The sequence below is a fragment of the Ranitomeya variabilis genome, chromosome 2 (genome assembly GCF_051348905.1).
Source record: "Ranitomeya variabilis isolate aRanVar5 chromosome 2, aRanVar5.hap1, whole genome shotgun sequence".
Classification (NCBI taxonomy): Eukaryota; Metazoa; Chordata; class Amphibia; order Anura; family Dendrobatidae; genus Ranitomeya; species Ranitomeya variabilis.
The window spans coordinates 643150533-643168106 of record NC_135233.1 but is presented as its reverse complement, the minus strand read 5'-3'; the positions used below and the strand labels follow the sequence as shown (position 1 = coordinate 643168106).

The 17574-nt window shown below is 46.2% G+C and overlaps 1 protein-coding gene across 4 annotated transcripts in view; it reads right to left on the bottom strand.

Annotated features, from left to right (window-relative positions):
• The window catches only part of TBCE (tubulin folding cofactor E), a 266118-nt gene that overhangs the window by 37172 nt on the left and 211372 nt on the right, over positions 1-17574 (bottom strand). The gene's annotated exons all lie outside the window — the stretch shown is intronic.

Genomic DNA, 17574 nt, shown 5'->3' with positions numbered 1-17574 from the left:
TATCTGTAATTGCAGGAAAGAAGGAGAAATCAATATAATAAATACTAAAATATATCAAACACCAACTTATACGATATGTACAATACTCCAAACTGATACCTGCATTCTACAGCTTGTCCAGTCAGATAGAATAAAAGATGAACGACTAAATTAATCAAAAACTTTTTAAAAAATTCCTGCAGTTCTTAAAGAATCAGGATTTTTTTGTTGTTGTGCTTTATTTTTTCCTCCCGTTGTTCAGAGAGCCATATTTTTTAAATTTTTTCTAAATGGCCATATAAGGACTTGTTTTTTCGCAAGAAGAGTAAATTTTGAATGGCTCCATTCATTTTACCATATAGTGTACTTAAAAATGTGGAAAACAAATGCCATGTGCCGGGTTTCTGCCATTTTTTGAAGATTTTGTTTTTATGACATTCATTGTGCAGTAAAAATGACCTAGCACCAAGATTTTCCAAATCTATATATATAAGAGGCATCGTGATTACTCGCTAATCCCGCCCCTGCACAGTAGCTCTGCCCCCCACACATCACCACACATAATACCGCCCCCCACCACATTACCACACACAATCCTGCCACCCACCACATTACCAAAAACCCACCCCCCACATTACCACACACAATCCCGCCCCCCCACCACATTACCACATAATCCCGCCCCCATAATATTACCGCACATAATCTCGCCCCCCCACCACATTACCACACATAATCCCGCCCCCCACCACATTACCACACATAATCCCGCCCCCACCACATTACCACACAATCCCGCCCCCCACCACATTACGACACATAATCCCGCCCCCCCATTACCACACATAATCCCCCCCACATTACCACACATAATCCCGCCCCCCACATTACCACACATAATCCCGCCCCTCACCACATTGCCACACATAATCCCGCCCCCTACCACATTACCACACATAATCCCGCACCCCCACAACATTACCACACATAATCCCGCCCCCACCACATCACCACACATAATCCCGCCCCCCCACCACATTACCACAGATAATCCCACCCCTGCACAGTAGCTCCGCCCCCATATCACCACAGATAACCCCGCCCCCTTCACAGTAGCTCCGCCCCCACCACACATAATCCCGCCCCCATACCACATCACCACACATAATCCCGCCCCCACATTACCACAGATAATCCCGCCCCTGCACAGTAGCTCCGCCCCCACCACATCACCACACAATCCCGCCCCTCATTACCACACATAATCCCGCCCCCCCACATTACCACACATAATCCCGCCCCCCCACATTACCACACATAATCCCGCCTCCCACATAACCACACATAATCCCGCCCCTCACCATATTACCACACAAAATCCCACCCCCCCACATTACCACACGAGGCTCCGTCCCCACACATTACCACACGAGGCTCCGTACCCACACATTACCACACGAGGCTCTGTCCCCACACACTACCACACGAGGCTCCATCCTCACACATTACCACACAAGGCTCTGTCCCCACACATTACCATACGAGGCTCCGTCCTCACACATTACCACACAAGGCTCCGTCCCCACACATTACCACACGAGATTCTGTCCCCACACATTACCATACGAGGCTCCATCCCTCCACATTACCACACGAGGCTCCATCCCCACACATTACCACACGAGGCTCCGTCCCCACACATTACCACACGAATCCAGTTTGCTTTTGATTTTATACTGTGAATAAAATGTATTAGTATTATTCTGATTTTTAATTATTATTCTTGTTATTTACTTCATTTTAAGTTAATTTACCACCTGCGTAAGCGCTATTGAATGTTGTCATTATTTACGTTAGTTTAATCACTAGCAGCGTTAATTAGATAGCAATGAGCATGCCGAGCGTTAGATGGCTGGAAACAGCTAGTCATTACAATAATGTTGATGCCAATACTTATCAGATTTTTTTGTTATTTAAAAGGAACTTGACCTGACATCTAATGCATGCTGCCTGAAACACAGACAGCATGCATCAGACACTGGCTGTATGATTTCAGCCAGGTACATTAGAAGCTGCATGAGATACTAGTGGGAAAGGTGGGTCCCTGGCAGCATCCCCCCACCCGCACCCTTCAGCCACAGGCCTCTCCTTGTGTGTATCTATAGGGAGAGATCTGGTAGCAGGCGGAGAATGCCGACCTCTTGCTCTCTGGCGACTTTTAAAATGCTTTCCACTGAATCGGAGCAGCGTTTAACAGTCAAAACAAAGGGGGATGAAATCAAAGCCAATGTCTGATACATGCTGCCTGTGGCTTAGGCAGCCTGTTCAGCTGTTAGATTCCCTTCAAGAGGTGAAAAACAAATTCTTTAATTTGTGAGAAAAAAAAAAAAAAGAAAAATTGCTTGTGTTGCAAATTACGGAGAGTCGCAACTTTTTTTATTTTTCTGTCATGAACTGAATGAGGACTTGTTATTAGGCACACAGCTTTTTGTTGATACCATTTTGATCACTTTTTATTGTATTTGGTGGTAGTTTGATGACCAAACAAAAGCAATTCTGGTGTTTTGACTTTTTTTCCTCACAGTTTTTGAGATACAGTTATACTAAATATGTGTTTTTTTATACATCTGTAATTTAAAAGTGCTTCTTGCTAAATTAGAATAGCATTAAACAGTTAATTTATTTCAATTCTTCAATGCAAAAAGTGAAACTCATATTAGGCCTTTTTCACACATCAGTTTTTTGCAGTCAGTCAAAATCCGTCGAATTTTGTAAAAAAAGGAATCAGGCGACTGATGCCGCCGGATCCGTTTTTTTTTCCCATAGACTTGTATTAGCGACAGATTGCGACGGATGGCGTCACGTTTCATCCGTCTTTCACCGGATCTGTCAAAAATTGTTTGTCCGGTGGCCAGAGACGACGGACAAAGTAACGTTTTTTGTGTACGTCGAAAAATCGGACAGCGATGGATCTGTCGCCATCCGTCGTTTGCTCGAATGGTAGCCTATGGGCACCAGATCCGTCAAATGACGGAGTCCGGCAACGGATTCCATTTTTTTTTTAAACTGAGCATGCTCTGATACAATTAGCCAGCCCCCAATTAGGTATATAAATCCTGCCAGGTAGGGCTTCACTCATACATGTACCAGCAAGCAAGCCAGCAGGAGTCCAGCCAGCTTGAGACCAGCCAGCGGACGTCCAGCCAGCCTGAGACCAGCCAGCGGACGTCCAGCCAGCCTGAGACCAGCCAGCGGACGTCCAGCCAGCGGAAATCCAGCCAGCAGAAGCCAGGCCTGCTAGCGACCCAGCCAGGCCTACCAGCGACCCAGCCAGGCCTACCATCGACCCAGTCAGGCCTACCAGCGACCCAGCCAGGCCTACCAGCAACCCAGCCAGGCCTATAAGCGACCCAGCCAGGCCTACCAGCGACCCAGCCAGGCCTGACAGCGACCCAGTCAGTGAACCAGTCAGGTCAAAATGGAAATTTGGTAGAATTTTTATTCTGTTAAACTAGAGAGTTATGTGACAAAATAGTTAATAAATAACATTACCCACATGTCTACTTTACATCAGCACAATTTTGGAAACAAAATTATTTTTAATAGGGAGTTATAAGGGTTAAAATTTGACCAGCGATTTCTCATTTTTACAACGAAATTTACAAAACCATTTTTTTTAGGGACCACCTCACATTTGAAGTCAGATTGAGGGGTATATATGGCTGAAAATACCCAAAAGTGACACCATTCTAAAAACTGCACCCCTCAAGGTGCTCAAAACCACATTCAAAAAGTTTATTAACCCTTCAGGTGCTTCACAGCAGCAGAAGCAACATGGAATGAAAAAATGAACATTTAACTTTTTAGTCACGAAAAAGATCTTTTAGAAATTATTTTTTTATTTTCCCAAGGGTAAAAAGAGAAACTGGACCCCAAAAGTTATTGTACAATTTGTCCTGAGTACGCCGATACCCCATATGGGGGGGGGGGGAACCACTGTTTGGGCACACGCTTGGAAGGGAAGGAGCACCATTTGACTTTTTCAATTAAAAATTAGCTCCAATCGTTAGCGGACACCATGTCGCGTTTGGTGAGCCCCTGTATACCTAAAGATTGGAACTCCCCTACAAGTGACCCCATTTTGGAAACTATACCCCGCAAGGAACCTATCTAGGTGCATAGTGAGCACTTTGAACCCCCAGGTGCTTCACAAATTGATCCGTAAAAATTAAAAAGTACTTTTTTTTTTTTCACAAAAAAATTCTTTTAGCCTCAATTTGTTCATTTCCACATGGGCAACAGGATAAAATGGATCCTAAAATTTATTGGGCAATTTCTCCTGAGTACACTGATACCTCACATGTGGGGGTAAACCACTGTTTGGGCACACGGCAGGGCTCGGAAGGGAAGGAGCGCCATTTGACTTTTTGAATGAAAAATTAGCTCCAATCGTTAGCGGACACCATGTCGCGTTTGAAGAGCCCCTGTGTGCCTAAACATTGGAGCTCCCCCACATGTGACCCCATTTTGGAAACTAGACCTCCCATGGAACTAATTTAGATATGCGGTGACCACTTTAAACCCCAAAGTGCTTCACTGAAGTTTATAACGCAGAGCCGTGAAAATAAAAAATCTAATCAAATTTTTCTTTCCTCAAAAATTATGTTTTAGCAAGCAATTTTTTATTTTCACAAGGGTAACAGGAGAAGTTGGACCACAATAGTTGTTGCCCAGTTTGCCCTGAGTATGCTGGTACCCCATATGTGGGGGTAAACCACTGTTTGGGCACACTTCGGGGCTCAGAAGGGAAGTAGTGATGTTTTGAAATGCAGACTTTGATGGAATGGTCTGCGGGCGTCACATTGTGTATGCAGAGCCCCTGATGTGCCTAAACAGTAGAAACCCCCCACAAGTGACCCCATTTTGGAAACTAGACCCCCCAAGAAACTTATCTAGACATGTGGAGAGCACTTTGAACCCCCAAGTGCTTCACAGAAGTTTACAACGCAGAGCCGTGAAAATAAAAAATAATTTTTCTGTCCTCAAAAATTATGTTTCAGCAAGCAATTTTTTATTTTCGCAAGGGTAACAGGAGAAGTTGGACCACAATAGTTGTTGCCCAGTTTGTCCTGAGTATGCTGGTACCCCATATGTGTGGGTAAACCACTATTTGGGCGCACATCAGGGCTCGGAAGGGAGGGAGCACCATTTGACTTTTTGAACGCAAGATTGGCTGGAATCAATGGTGGCGCCATGTTGCGTTTGGAGACCCCTGATGTGCCTAAACAGTGGAAAACCCTCAATTCTAACTTCAACAATAACCCCAACACACCCCTAAACCTAATCCCAACTCTAGCCATAACCCTAATCACAACCCTAACCCCAACACACCCCTAACCACAACCCTAACCCCGACACACCCCTAACCCTTATCCAACCCTAACCCTAATCCTAACCCTAATCCCAACCCTAACCCTAATCCCAACCCTAACCTCAACACACCCCTAACCATAACCCTAACCACAAGCCTAATCTTAACCGTATTTCCAAACCAAACCCTAATTCCAACCCTAAGTCTAATTTCAACCCTAACCCTATAAGCCCACGTTGCGGATTCGTGTGAGATTTTTCAGCACCATTTGTGAAAAATCCACAGGTAAAATGAGCTGCATTTTACCTGCGGATTTCCAGCGGATTTCCAGTGTTTTTTTGTGCGGATTTCATCTGCGGATTCCTATTGAGGAACAGGTGTAAAACGCTGCGGAATCCGCACAAAGAATTGACATGCTGCGGAAAATACAATGCAGCGTTTCCGCGCTGTATTTTCTGCACCATGGGCACAGCGGATTTGGTTTTCCATAGGTTTACATGGTACTGTAAACCTAATGGAAAACTGCTACGAATCCGCAGGGGCCAATCCGCCGTGGATCCGCAGCCAAATCCGCACCGTGTGCACATAGACTAATTCTAACTCTAACCCTAGCCCTAACCCTAGTTCTAACCCTAACTCTAGTGGAAAAATAAAAGTGAATATATTTTATTTTATTATTGTCCCTACCGATGGGGGTGATAAGGGGGGGGTTATTTACTATTTTTTTATTTTGATCACTATGATACATTTTGATCACTGTGATAAAACCTACCTGGAACGAATCTGCCAGCAGGCAGATTCGGCGGGCGCACTGCATTTTGGAAGATGGCGGCGCCCATGGAGCAGACGGACGGACACTGAGAGGCTCGGTAAGTATGGGGGGGGATCGGAGCACAGGGGGTGGGATCGGAGCACAGAGGGAGCGGACAGGAGGACGGGAGAGCGGATAGGCGGACGGAGGGGAGCGGAGCACAGGACGGAGGACTGGGGAGGCGATCGGTGGCGGTGGTGGGGGGGGGGGGGCAGATCAGGGTTTCCAGCCATGGCCGATGATATTGCAGCAGCTGGATTGTAATAATTCACCAGTTTTCATAGGTGAAATATTACAAATCGCTGATTGGCTGTTTCACCTTCAACAGCCAATCAGGGCGATTGTAGCCACGGGGGGGTGAAGCCACCCCCACTGGGCTGAAGTACCACTCCCCCTGTCCCTGCAGATCGGGAGAAATTGGAGTTAACCCTTTCACCCGATCTGCAGGGACGCGATCCCTCCATGACGCCACATAGGCATCACAGGTCGGATTGGCACCGACTTTCATGACGCCTACGTGGCGTGTCAGGTCGGGAAGGGGTTAAAAAAAACAAACAACTTCTCGGGGTTTCCTCTCAACTCCATATATAAAGTAGAAGACACCCCACATGTCATTCTCAGTGAAGTGATTGGGTGGATCCAAAAACTACGTCGGCGCAGTCGCATAACGCGCCGTGTTTCTCGCTCCTTTTCAAGAACAATCGCCTCAAAAGTAAAATCCACATAGATCTTCACAATGTTCACAATCACAGCTCCCATTTTTGCCGCTTACTCTAGAACCTGTCAATGATGGGCTGTAGAAACACTGTATATATAGGTTTTCATTAGCCAATAAGGTTTGGGAGCCTCCCGTTGGGTGTTTTTAGAAAACAGATCCGTCGTAAAATGGATAAAAAAATGGAAGAAACAGATGAAAAACTGATGCGAGGGATCCATTTTTTTGCCAGATCCAACACTTAGATAAGTCCAAAAAATAGATCCGTTGCATCAGTTTATCACAATCTGCGATGGATGCATCGATCCATCGGATTGTGAAAGACGGCAAAAAACTCATGTGTGAAAGGGACCTTATATAGTCATTACAAACAGAGTGATTTATTCCAAGTGTTTATTTCTGTTAATGTTGATTTTACAGCCAGTGAAAACCCAAAAGTCATTGTCTCAGTAAATTAGAATAATTAACAAAAAAACACCTGCAAAGGCTTTCTAAGCATTTATAAAAGGTCCCTTAAGGCCCCGTCTCACTAAGCGATTTACCAACGATCACGACCAGCGATATGACCTGGCCGTGATCGTTGGTAAGTCGCTGTGTGGTCGCTGGGGAGCTGTCACACAGACCGCTCTCTCCAGCGACCAACGATCAGGGGAACGACTTCGGCATCGTTGAAACTGTCTTCAACGATGCCGAAGTCCCCCTGCAGCACCCGGGTAACCAGGGTAAACATCGGGTTACTAAGCGCAGGGCCGCGCTTAGTAACCCGATGTTTACCCTGGTTACAAAAAAAAACAAACACTACATACTCGCCTTTCGGTGTCCAGGTCCCTTGCCGTCTGCTTCCTGCTCTCTGACTGAGCTGCCGTACAGTGAGAGCAGAGCGCAGCGGTGACGTCACTGCTGCGCTCTCACTTCTCAGTGTACGGCCGGGAGTCAGTGAGAGCAGGAAGCAGACGGCAAGGGACCTGACGGACATCAGAAGGCGAGTATGTACTGTTTGTTTTTTTTTACATTTACGCTGGTAACCAGGGTAAACATCGGGTTACTTAGCGCGGCCCTGCGCTTAGTAACCCGATGTTTACCCTGGTTACCAGTGAAGACATCGCTGGATCGGTGTCACACACACCGATTCAGCGATGTCAGCGGGGCCTCAACGACCAAAAAAAGGTCCAGGCCATTCCGACACGACCAGCGATCTCGCAGCAGGGGCCTGATCGCTGGTACGTGTCACACATAGCGAGATCGCTATGGAGGTCGCTGTTGCGTCACAAAACTAGTGACTCAGCAGCGATCTCGCTAGCGATCTCGCTATGTGAGACGGGGCCTTTAGTCTGTATCTGTAGGCTCCACAATTACAGGGAAGACTGCTGACTTGACTGATGTCCAGAAGGCAGTCATTGACACACTCCACAAGGAGGGTAGGTCAAAAAAGGTCACTGCTAAAGAAGCTTTTTTAGATAAACTTGGCACACACAAAATGTAAATGCGGTTAGAAATTTAATGAGGTAGAGTACATACAGTAGACGTTTCGGTCTGTTTAAGACCTTCATCAATGTACCTCACTCTAATATTTCTGGGTACCAGAGTCATATACAGGACTAGGAGTCCCTGTCGTGATCAACTGGCTCGTGATGCAAAACAAGTCACAAAGTTAGGGGATAAACGGGGGTCATGGATGCAGTATCCACCTCTTGTCGCAGGAACTGCTGACACTTCAGCCACATGAGGCATAGGTTGTCATACATCAGAAGGAACCCAGGGCCCAGTGCACTGGGATATGGTTTCAAAATGGATCTGAGGAATTACTCCCAGTAGCTAATGGCAGTCAGGATACCTCTGGCTACTACAATGACGGTTGTGCGGCCCTCAAAAGAAATGTCTCTCCACATCACTACTGACCCACTGCCAAACCGGTCATGCTGGAAGATGCTGCAGGCAGCAGAAGGTTCTCCAAGGCGTCTCCAAACTCTGACACATGTGCTCAGTGTGAACCTGATCTCATTCATGGAAAGCACAGAGCGCCAATGTCGAATCTTCCAATCTTGGTTATCTCTGGCAAATGCCAATTGTCCTACACGGCGTTTGGCTCTAAGCTCAACACTCACTTGTGGACGTCGGGCCCACATACCACCCTCATGGAGTCTGTTACTGACAGTTTCAGCAGAAACATGGATGCTAGTGGCATGCTGGAGGTCAATTTGCACATCTCTGGCAGTTCTCCTTTTGTTCCTCCTTGCACAAAGGAGGGTGTAGCAGTCCTGCTGCTGGGTTGTTGCCCTTGCAGGCAACACCTGGTATCTGCTCCATGCTCTGGACACTGTGCTGACCTTCTTGCCACAGCTCGCATGGATGTGCCATCCTAGATAAGCTGCACTACGTGAGCAACTGCTGTGGGTTGTAGACACCGCCTTTTTTGGTCCCTGACCTAAGTAAAGAAAAATGAGTGGCCATCATTACTTTAAGAAATGAAGGTCAGTCAGTCCAAAAAATTGGGAAAACTTTTTTAAGTGTCCCCAAGTGCAGTGGAAAAAACCATCAAGCACTACAAAGAAACTGGCTCACGAGGACCGCCCCAGGAAAGGAAGACCAAGAGTCACCTCTGCTTCTGAGGAAAAGTTTATCCGAGTCACCAGCCTCAGAAATCGCAGGTTAATAGCAGCTCAGATTAGAGACCAGGTCAATGCCACACAGAGTTATAGCAGCAGACACATCTCTACAACAACTGTTAAGAGGAGACTTTGTGCAGCATGCCTTCATGGTAAAATAGCTGCTAGGAAACCACTGCTAAGGACAGGCAACAAGCAGAAGAGACTCGTTTGGGCTAAAGAACACAAGGAATGGACATTAGACCAGTGGAAATCTGTGCTTTGGTCTGATGAGTCCAAATTTGAGATCTTTGGTTCCAACCACCGCGTCTTTGTGCGACGCAGAAAAGTTGAACGGATAGACTCTACATGCCTGGTTCCCACCGTGAAGCATGGAGGAGGAGGTGTGATGGTGTGGAGGTGCTTTGCTGGTGACACTGTTGGGGATTTATTCAAAATTGAAGGTATACTGAACCAGCATGGCTACCACAGCATCTTGCAGCAGAATGCTATTCCATCCGGTTTGCGTTTAGTTGGACCATCATTTATTTTTCAACAGGACAATGACCCCAAACACACCTCCAGGCTGTGTAAGGTCTATTTGACCAAGAAGGAGAGTGATGGGGTGCTACGCCAGATGACCTGGCCTCAACAGTCACCAGACCTGAACCCAGTCGAGATGGTTTGGAGTGAGCTGGACCGCAGAGTGAAGGCAAAAGGGCCAACAAGTGCTAAGCATCTCTGGGAACTCCTTCAAGATTGTTGGAAGACCATTCCCTGTGACTACTTCTTGAAGCTCATCAAGAGAATGCCAAGAGTGTGCAAAGCAGTCATCAAAGCAAAAGGTGGCTACTTTAAAGAACCTAGAATATAAGACATATTTTCAGTTGTTTCACACTTTTTTGTTAAGTTTATAATTCCACATGTGTTATTTCATAATATTGATACCTCCAGTGTGAATGGACACTTTTCATAGTAATGAAAATACAGAAAAATCTTTAAATGAGGTGTGTCCAAACTTTTGGTCTGTACCGTGTATATATATATATATATACATATATATATGTGTATATATATACACATATATATATATATATATATATATATATATATATATATATATATATATATATATATATGCATATACATATACACACTAGATGGTGGCCCGATTCTAACGCATCGGGTATTCTAGAATATGTAGGTCGCGCTGTGAGTGGGGGTTAAATTCTACGCCAATATCGCTGATTGGTTGCGCCCGGCTGGCCGATCAGCGAAGCGTGGTTCAAATCTGGCACCAATTCGTGGCCGGACTGCGCGTGTTGCTGATTGGTCGCGGCCGGCCGGGCACGTCCAATGACACGAAGTGGTGTTTAAATGCCATGCCAATATCGCTGATTGTTCGCGCACGGCTGGCCGCGACCAATCACTGAAGGGGTGTTTAAATCCCGCACCAATATCGCTGATTGGTTGCGGCCGGCTGTGAGCGACCAATCACTGAAGTGGTGTTTAAATTCTGTGCCAATATCGCCGATTGGTCGCGACCGGCCAGCGTGACCAATCAGCGAAGCGTGGTTTAAATCCTGCATCAATTCATGGCTGGACTGCGTCTGTCGCTGATTGGTCGCAGGATGTCGGGGGTTCGGGGAGCTGGATGTCGGGGGTTCGGGGTGCAGGATATAGTACAGCCACGTAGTATATAACACAGCCACGTAGTATATAGCACAGCCACATAGTATGTAGTATATAGCACAGCCACGTAGTATATAGCACAGCCACGTAGTATATGGCACAGCCACGTAATATATAGCACAGCCCGTAGTATATAGCACAGCCACATAGTATATAGCACAGCCACGTAGTATATAGCGCAGCCACGTAGTATATAGCACAGCCACGTAGTATATAGCACAGCCACGTAGTATATAGCACAGCCACGTAGTATATAGCACAGCCACGTAGTATATAGCACAGCCACGTAGTATACAGCACAGCCACACAGTATATAGCACAGCCACGCAGTATATAGCACAGCCACGCAGTATATAGCACAGCCACGTAGTATATAGCACAGCCACGTAGTATATAGCACAGCCACGTAGTATATAGCACAGCCACGTAGTATATAACACAGCCCACGTACTATATATATAACAGACAGCCAAGTAGTATATAGCAGAGCCACGTAGTATATAGCAGAGCCACGCAGTATATAGCACTGCCACGTAGTATATAGCACAGCCATGTAGTATATAGCACAGCCACGTAGTATGTAGTAGCCACATAGTATATAGCACAGCCACGTGGTATATAGCAGCCATGTAGTATATAGCAGCCACATAGTATATAACACAGCCCACGCAGTAAACACAGCCCACACAGAATATAACACTGCCCACGTAGTATATATCAGTCACGCAGTATATAACATAGCCCAAGTAGTATACAGCAGTGTGGGCACCATATCTCTGTTAAAAAAAAGAATTAAAATAAAAAAGTTATATACTCACCCTCCGGCATCCACCGAAGTTGTCCCGATGCCTGCGAGGATGCCTCCAGCTTACGTTCCCAGTGATGCATTGTGAAATTACCCAGATGACTTAGCGGTCTCGTGAGACCGCTAAGTCATCTGGGTAATTTCGCAATGCATCTCTGGGAACAGAAGCTGGTGGCAGCCTCGCCGCTCGCGCGCATCGTTGGACGGCGGAAGGTGAGAATAGCACCATTTTTTTTTATTAATTGTAACATTATATCTTTTTACTCAATCAGCGACTTGGGATTTCCGTGCCAGACAGACAAACAGACAGAAGTGCCCCTTAGACGATTATCTATATATCTATATATATATATAGATATATATTTACCACTAGGGGGAGCATTTAACGTTTTAGACCTCAAGCAGCTATAGTAAGACTTACCAGCTTTACTGTTAGCAGCAAAATTGGGGCAGTAACTGCTGACATCACCATTTCCCTCCCCTTTTGGGTGGTCTAGTATCCCTGGGGCAGAATGAAGAGTAGTATCACAGGGCAGTGCCATTTTGTGGGTGACTGCCCTGTAATCTGCTATCACCAGCAGTTACGGTCTTCTCTGTCTCCCATCAGTCTCTCTCACTCAGATTACATGATCCTCTCACCCCCCTCCACAATGTCTGGCCATTCACTGCAGACCCACAGCTCCTTATCTTATGAAGGGATTAATCACAGCTCCTGCCAGAGCAACTGACAGCTCCTGCTCCCACAATGCTAATGGTACACTGTTCCTCCTTAATGTCTCTGCTATTCTGCCTGTTCTTTTCTCCTGCATTTTACTCCCCTCAGCCTCAATCTAGGATCTGTTCTGTTGGAAGCAGTACTGATTATGTTAGAAGCAGATCCAAGGGCTCCATAAATATGGCAGCAGAACACTCCCACTACTGTGAATTGTGCAGCCCACAAAGGCGTGCCCAGTTCACAGCAGTGACTGCTCCATTACAATAGATAGGGTCAGTGGAGGTCTGTAATCTCCTATAACCATGGGGTGCCATATTATGACACTGAGGGTATGTGCACACGTCCGGATTTCTTGCAGAAATTTCCTGAAGAGAACCGGAAATTTTCTGCAAGAAATCCGCATTTTTTTTTTTGCGTTTTTTTTCCGTTTTTTTCGCGTTTTTTTTTAGCATTCTGCAAGCGTAATTAGCTTGCAGAATGCAAAGTTTTCCAAGCGATCTGTAGCATCGGTTTCAAATGCAATCAAAACTTCAATGGAATGAGTGTGCCCTGGCTGCAAATTTCAGAAAGGGTCTTTCTGAAGCCATTAAGAATGTCATGGTGGGGTTCCCTACGCCTGCAGGTCTGAATGAGTCAATGACTCTGGCCATTCAGATTGATCGGCGTTTGCGGGAGCGCAAACCTGCGCACCATTTGGCGGTGTCTTCTGAACAGACACCTGAGTCTATGCAATGTGATAGAATTCTGACCAGAAGTGAACGGCAAAATTATAGACGGCAAAATGGGTTGTGCTTTTACTGTGGTGACTCAGCTCATGTTATCTCAGCATGCTCTAAGCGCACAAAAAAGATTGATAAATCTGTCACCATCGGTACTTTACAGCCTAAGTTTATTTTGTCTGTTACCCTGATTTGTTCCCTGTCATCTTACCCGGTTATGGCTTTTGTGGATTCAGGTGCTGCCCTGAGTCTGATGGATTTGTCATTTGCCAGGCGCTGTGGTTTTGTTTTGGAGACTTTAAAAATCCCTATTCCACTAAGGGGAATTGATGCTACACCACTGGCTACGAATAAACCTCAGTACTGGACACAAGTGACCATGTGCATGACTCCTGTTCATCAGGAGGTGATTCGCTTTCTTGTATTGCATAATTTGCATGATGTTGTCGTGTTGGGCCTGCCATGGTTGCAGACTCATAATCCAGTCCTGGATTGGAAAGCAATGTCTGTGTCAAGTTGGGGTTGTCAGGGAATTCATGGCGACGCTCCTGTGGTGTCAATTGCTTCATCCACTCCTTCTGAGGTCCCTGCGTTTTTGTCAGATTACCAGGATGTATTTGATGAGCCCAAACTCAGTTCTCTACCTCCTCATAGGGATTGTGATTGTGCTATAAATTTGATTCCTGGTAGTAAGTTTCCTAAGGGACGACTTTTCAATTTGTCAGTGCCGGAGCATGCTGCTATGCGGAGTTATATAAAGGAGTCTTTGGAGAAAGGACTTTTTCGCCCCTCCTCCTCCCCTCTTGGTGCGGGGTTCTTTTTTGTGGCTAAGAAGGATGGTTCCTTGAGACCTTGTATTGATTATCGCCTTCTAAACAAAATCACGGTCAAATTTCAGTATCCTTTGCCATTGTTATCTGATTTGTTTGCTCGCATTAAGGGGTCTAGTTGGTTCACCAAGATAGATCTTCGTGGTGCGTATAACCTTGTGTGTATTAAGCAGGGTGATGAATGGAAAACTGCATTTAATACGCCCGAAGGCCATTTTGAGTACTTGGTGATGCCTTTTGGACTTTCTAACGCTCCTTCTGTCTTTCAGTCCTTTATGCACGACATCTTCCACGAATATCTGGATAAATTTATGATTGTGTATCTGGATGATATTCTGGTTTTTTCGGATGATTGGGAGTCCCATGTTAAGCAGGTCAGGATGGTGTTTCAGGTCCTGCGTGCCAATGCTTTATTTGTGAAGGGCTCAAAATGTCTTTTTGGAGTCCAGAAGGTCTCTTTTTTGGGTTTCATTTTTTCTCCTTCTGCTATTGAGATGGACCCAGTCAAGGTTCAGGCTATTCATGACTGGACTCAGCCTACATCTGTTAAGAGTCTTCAGAAGTTCTTGGGTTTTGCTAATTTTTACCGTCGCTTCATCGCTAATTTTTCTGGTGTTGTTAAGCCATTGACGGATTTGACCAAGAACGGTTCTGATGTTACTAATTGGTCTCCTGCGGCTGTGGAGGCCTTTCGGGAGCTGAAGCGCCGGTTTTCTTCGGCTCCGGTCTTATGTCAGCCAGACGTCTCCCTTCCTTTCCAGGTCGAGGTTGATGCTTCTGAGATTGGAGCGGGGGCTGTTTTGTCACAGAGACGCTCTGATGGCTCTGTGATGAAGCCATGTGCTTTCTTTTCAAGAAAGTTTTCGCCTGCCGAGCGGAATTATGATGTTGGTAATCGGGAGTTGTTGGCTATGAAGTGGGCATTTGAGGAGTGGCGACATTGGCTCGAGGGAGCTAAGCATCGTGTGGTGGTCTTGACTGATCACAAGAATTTGATTTATCTCGAGTCGGCCAAGCGGCAGAATCCTAGACAGGCTCGTTGGTCGTTGTTTTTCTCTCGTTTTGATTTCGTGGTCTCAAAACTGCCTGGTTCGAAGAATGTGAAGGCTGATGCTCTTTCTAGGAGTTTTGTGCCTGACTCTCCTGGTGATTCAGAGCCAGCTGGTATCCTCAGAGAAGGGGTGATTTTGTCTGCCATCTCCCCAGATTTGCGACGAGTGCTGCAGGAGTTTCAGGCGGATAGACCTGACCGTTGTCCACCGGAGAGACTGTTTGTCCCGGATAGATGGACCAGCAGAGTTATTTCCGAGGTTCATTCTTCGGTGTTGGCAGGCCATCCTGGGATTTTTGGTACCAGAGATTTGGTGGCTAGGTCCTTCTGGTGGCCTTCCTTGTCGCGGGATGTGCGTTCCTTTGTGCAGTCTTGTGGAATTTGTACTCGGGCTAAGCCTTGCTGTTCTCGTGCCAGTGGCTTGCTGTTGCCTTTGCCTGTCCCGAAGAGGCCTTGGACGCACATTTCCATGGATTTTATTTCAGATCTCCCTGTCTCTCAGAGAATGTCGGTCATTTGGGTGGTGTGTGATCGTTTTTCTAAAATGGTCCATTTGGTGCCCTTGCCTAAGTTGCCTTCCTCCTCCGAGTTGGTTCCTCTGTTTTTTCAAAATGTGGTTCGTTTGCACGGGATCCCTGAAAATATTGTTTCCGACAGAGGATCCCAGTTTGTGTCTAGATTTTGGCGGACCTTTTGCGCTAAGATGGGCATTAATTTGTCTTTTTCGTCGGCCTTCCATCCTCAGACGAATGGCCAAACCGAGCGCACTAATCAGACTTTGGAAACCTATTTAAGATGTTTTGTTTCTGCTGATCAGGACAACTGGGTGACTTTTTTGCCATTGGCCGAGTTTGCCCTTAATAATCGGGCTAGTTCTGCTACTTTGGTTTCGCCATTTTTTTGTAATTCAGGGTTTCATCCTCGTTTTTCCTCGGGTCAGGTGGAGTCTTCTGACTGTCCTGGAGTGGATGTTGTGGTGGATAGGTTGCATCAGATTTGGAATCATGTGGTGGACAATTTGAAGCTGTCACAAGAGAAGGCTCAGCGCTTTGCCAACCGCCGTCGCTGTGTGGGTCCCCGACTTCGCGTTGGGGATTTGGTGTGGTTGTCTTCTCGCTTTGTTCCTATGAAGGTCTCCTCTCCTAAGTTTAAGCCTCGGTTTATCGGTCCTTATAAGATTTTGGAAGTCCTTAACCCTGTGTCATTTCGTTTGGACCTCCCGGCATCGTTTGCTATTCATAATGTGTTCCATCGGTCGTTGTTGCGGAGGTATGTGGTGCCTGTGGTTCCTTCGGTTGAGCCTCCTGCCCCTGTGCTGGTTGAGGGAGAATTGGAATACGTGGTGGAGAAGATCTTGGATTCTCGTATTTCTAGACGGAGGCTTCAGTATTTGGTTAAGTGGAAAGGCTATGGTCAGGAGGATAATTCCTGGGTTGTCGCCTCTGATGTTCATGCGGCCGATTTGGTTCGTGCCTTCCATGTGGCTCACCCTGATCGCCCTGGGGGTTTTGATGAGGGTTCGGTGACCCTTCCTCAAGGGGGGGTACTGTTGTGAACTCCGTTTTCAGGCTCCCTCTTGTGGTCACAGATGGTATTGTGTGACTTTGTTTTTTTGGCTCCTCCTGGTGGTTTGGTTTATTATCCTGCGGGTCTGCTGGATCAGCTGCCTCGTTATTCACCAGGGAGGCTCCTATTTAGCTCTGCTTCACTTCCACTTGTTGCCGGCTGTCAATGTATTCAGTGCTATTCTGATTACTCCTGATTATCTCGTTTTCTGCCTCTTCAGGATAAGCTAAGTTCTGTTTGAATATTTTTTGCTCATCTGCCTGCAATATGATTTCTGTGTATGATGAGTCTAGTCCAGCTTGCTAACATGTGATTTCTTTTTGCTGGTAAGCTCTGGGGTACGGAGTTGCTTCCCCTGCATCGTTAGTTGGTGCGGGGGCTCGAGCAATCTCTGCGTGGATATTTTGAATAGGGTTTTTTATTGACCGCACAGTTTCCTTCCTATTTTTTGCTATCTAGTATTAGCGGGCCTCATTTGCTAAATCTGATTTCATCTCTGCGTTTGTGCTTTCCCCTTAACTCACCGTTAATATTTGTGGGGGGCTATTCTATATCTTTTGGGTCTTCCACTGAGGCAAGTGAGGACTTACTTTCCCTCCAGGAATAGTCAGTTTCTCAGGCCGTGACGAGACGTCTAGGATTTTTTAGGTAACGTTCCACGGCTGCCTATAGTTGTTTGCGGATAGGATCAGGTTGTGGTCAATCTAGTTACCACTTCCCCAGAGCTAGTAGTCT